Source organism: Microtus ochrogaster, chromosome 1 (genome assembly GCF_000317375.1).
Source record: "Microtus ochrogaster isolate Prairie Vole_2 chromosome 1, MicOch1.0, whole genome shotgun sequence".
Classification (NCBI taxonomy): domain Eukaryota; kingdom Metazoa; phylum Chordata; class Mammalia; order Rodentia; family Cricetidae; genus Microtus; species Microtus ochrogaster.
Window position 1 is genome coordinate 38,591,028 of NC_022009.1, and position 4,010 is coordinate 38,595,037.

The 4,010-nt window shown below is 42.0% G+C and overlaps 1 protein-coding gene across 3 annotated transcripts in view; it reads right to left on the reverse strand.

The window, feature by feature from the left end:
• Positions 1-4,010, reverse strand: part of Btbd7 (BTB domain containing 7) — an 81,934-nt gene that overhangs the window by 77,194 nt on the left and 730 nt on the right. Inside the window, exon 1 of one of the 3 annotated variants that reach the window (XM_026780817.1) lies at positions 3,815-3,946. The exons of the other annotated variants lie outside the window; for them this stretch is intronic. The gene's annotated coding sequence lies outside the window, so the exon portion shown is untranslated. Of the gene's footprint in view, positions 1-3,814; positions 3,947-4,010 lie in introns of those variants that run through there. 3 annotated transcript variants of the gene reach the window in all.

A 4,010-nucleotide genomic window follows, 5' to 3' on the forward strand; every position in this document is an offset into this window, starting at 1 on the left:
AAAAAAACTTTTTAATGGGCTACAGATGTAGCCTGGTAGTAGCAGACCATGGGGTTTGCATCCCAACACCAAAGGGGGAAATTTTTTTTTTTTAAAAAAAGTTTTGTGGTGATACATGCCTGCAATTCCACAGTTTGGGAAGCACACAAAGAAGGGTCATTAGCTCAAACACCAGCCTGATCACATAGCAAGGCTAGGTCTCAATAACAAATAAGCGATTTTTTTGGTATCAAAGAAAGAAAAGGCAACCCATTGATTAATAGAAAACATTTTCATTCTGCTATAGGTGTTATGCCTGACCTGAGTTTGAATTCAATCTCCCCCAGGCCCTCAACTACAAGACTAAAGAAGAGACCTCCATATACATGTTGTGGAATGTGCACAAGCATGCTAGCACCTACACACAAGTGTGCATGCACATACAAAATATATGTAATTTTACAAAATTATGTCTGATATCAATATTCAGAAAAACCAAAGAACTCCTACAATTCAACAAACAAACAGAACTTGATTTAAGAAATAGGCAAAGAAGCTGAGCATGGTAGTCTATGTCTGTTACTTCAGCACTAGGAAAGATAAGTGTTTTGACGATAGCCTAAACTTCAAGACCTCTCTCAAAAACCCAGAGGGGCAGATGAGGTGACAAGCTACAATAAATAGAGGAAAAGATATTCATCACTAACCATTAAGTAAATGCAAGTTAAAACACAATGATACCACATCACACTCTTTGGGATGGCTTAGCATAAAAAGAGGGGAAAGCCTTCACACACACACACACACACACACACACACACACACACACACACACACCCTACACAAACACCAGGACACGATCTTTTTGATTACTGGTGGAAATGTAAACTTTCTTGGGCTTGATAAACATCCAAAATAAATGTCTTGAACAGGTCATTTCTACATCACATTCACAGCAGTGTTATACATAGAGGTCGAAAGATGGAAGCAACTCAGGTGACTGAGGACAGATGAACAAACAAAACACAGTGTATACTTAGAATGAGTTGAGTTGTTCAGCCTCAAAAAAAAAAAAAGGAAATTCTGACACTGTACAACATGAATGGACCATCAATACAGTCGCAAAAAAAAAAAAACCCAAATACTTATGATTCTATGATTACATTCTTACCTAGTCAAAGTTATAGACACAGTTAAATAATGAATTTCAGTGACTGAGGTTAACCATGTTAGTGTTTAAAGAGTACAGATTCTCAAGTTTAGGAAAATGAAAGAATTCCATTCCTAAGATGAGGGCTGGTTGTGCCACTTTGTAGCAGAAACTAAATTTAGCATGCAGGGAGCCTTAAGTTCAATTCTTGGTACTAGGCGAGAAAAAGAATTCTGCCAATTGGGCCATCAACATCATTCACCAGATAAAGGTGCCAGTTGCACAAACCAGTGTAGCCAAGTTCCACCCCTGGGACATACACAGTGAAAGGAGAAAACTCTCACAATAGTTCACTGACTTTCACCTGTGATCTTTAACTGTATGCATGTATACGCAATAAAAATACATAAAATCTAGTAAAAAGAACTTTTTGTTTTGTTTTGTTTTGTTTTGTTTTTTCGAGACAGGGTTTCTCTGTGGCTTTGGAGCCTGTCCTGGAACTAGCTCTTGTAGACCAGGTTGGCCTCGAATTCACAGAGGTCCGCCTGTCTGTACCTCCCAAGTGCTGGGATTAAAGGAGTGCGCCACCACTGCCCGGCAGAACTTTTTTTTTTTTTAGTGCTGGAGAGGTGGCCCAGTGGTTAGGAGCATGTGTTGCTCTTCCATAGGACCAGAGTTTGATTCCCAGCATCCGTATCAGGTGCTCACTACAGCCTGTGACTTTAGTCCAGAAGAACCAGAAATCTCTAGCCTCCACAAATACCTACCTGCCCTTATAAAGCACAGAGACAAACACAAATTAAACACACACACACACACACATGTGTATGTATACACACATAATTTTAAAAGGTAATTCCTCAGATGACAGCAGTAATGACTGTACAACAATGTAAATGTGTACAGAACTGTACAATTACCATTAGTTAAGATGATAAATTTTATTACATATATCTAACCATAGTAAATGTATATGCACACATACATTATCTGCTAGGTACTCTTTTGACTTTACCCTATCCAGCTCAATGGTAGAACATCCTTGGGTTTGATCTCTAACACTACAGGAAAACAACTGAGGTAAACTTTGCTGGGTATAGTGGCACACACCTGCAATCTTAGCATTTGGGAGGCAGAGTAACAGTTCTCTTTTAGGATCCCATGTGAGCCAGGTAACTCAACAGCTAGCTACTGTCTTCCTGGTTCATTTTATTCTTGTCTCCTTTTAACTCAACCTGTGGATGACAACTTATAACAAACAATATCTTTAAAGGTTTGTTATAATTTGCATAAAAGAAAAATTCAACTCTCAACTTGGCAATAAAATCCTTTTACAGAGATAACCTTCTGGCTGCCTATAGTTTCCTATGGAAAACGTCTCCCCAAGAAACTCTACTGCCTACTCATGTGTCTCCCTCCATTCCCTTTCCCCAGGGCCGATCCCCAATTTATACACTTGCTTTTTTCTCACAAACTGCTCCAATCTCTCTGTAAACACGAACACTCAAGAGCCAGCTCAAGTTTCAAGTGTCCCAGGAAGTTATTTAGGCTCCTAAGGCTCTGCTAGAACTTCCTCTACCCTGAACTCCCACAGCTCTCTCTGTATTAGAACTCACTAGATTGGCTTCTAGACTCATGTTAGTGCAACTTTTTCCAATAAGAACCTTGAGGCAAAGTCTATTATATATTAATTTTTTCACTTCCTCCCCCAGCTCTGGGATAATTCAAACACAAAGCAGACCTTCAATAATCACTTGAGTAATCTGAGCTCAGTGACTAAACTATGAAAACAGAATCACTTGATTCTGTTGTATTTCTGAAAGTTGACCCATGACATACCATAAATAAAATTCTGTAGCCCAACAAAAAGGCAGAAGGAAACTAGTCAGTATAACCTGAAAAACCACTGTGTTTTAAATCCTAAAGTTAGAGCCAGATACAAAGAACTTGAGATGCTCATCATGTTGGGACGCAGATGCTATAGGAGTTAGGTTTTACAGAACAAAATATTGACCTCTGGGCTTTACTGAACTCATGCAAAAATGAGCCAGGCTATAATTTGGTGAGAACCTAGTCATGAACCTAAGAAAACCTCAAATGAAATGTCACTCAATTTTTAATAAATATGGTGTGGGGGGGGTGGCCTCTTTAGTAGTTATTCTGAGGTGGCTGCCAGGTTCGGAAAAGTGCTCATTTCTGCTTTCAACTTTTTTGTGCAAAGGCCTAGTGACTGGGATGCACAGTGGCAGAGAAAACAATCCACAGAGAGTCGGCAGCGCAGGAGCGGAGTGAAATGAGCTTCCTCCATAAACCGTACCTAAGTACGCAGAAGCCTCGTCCCAGCTCAGGTCTCAGCCTTCCCTGGCTAAGACCCAAGGCAACTCACCTTTCGGGGTCCCCTTTCCCCACTTTAAAACACACCATCAAATCGCTAAAGGGTTCTCTGGTTCCAAAATCCCAAGACAAGCCTAATCGCAGCCGCTGTTCAGGATGGACGGTTCCCAGAACTTCCAGCCTTCCTGCCACACTGACAACGTGAGCATCTTTGAAGAGAAACGGATGCTACTCAGAGACAAAAGGAACCGGTGGCTGGGAGAGCTAATGAAGTGCCAAAGTGCCCCCCTGCTCGTTCCCGGCGAGATGCTTTAGCCTGCCCTGCGAACGAGGCCTGCTCCAGGCACTTACTCTGCCAGCTGCTATGGGAGAGGCGCTGCGCTAGCTCCGAGCTCAGACAACACTCCGCGGAGTTTCTCCGAAGACGGCGAGAAAGTTCTCGCCCTGGAGGGTGAGAGTGAGTGCGAGTGCGTGCAAGGGAGTAAACCACGGAGCAGAAGAGGGGGCGCTAGGGAGACCCGCCTTTCGTAGGGAGACCCGCCTTTCG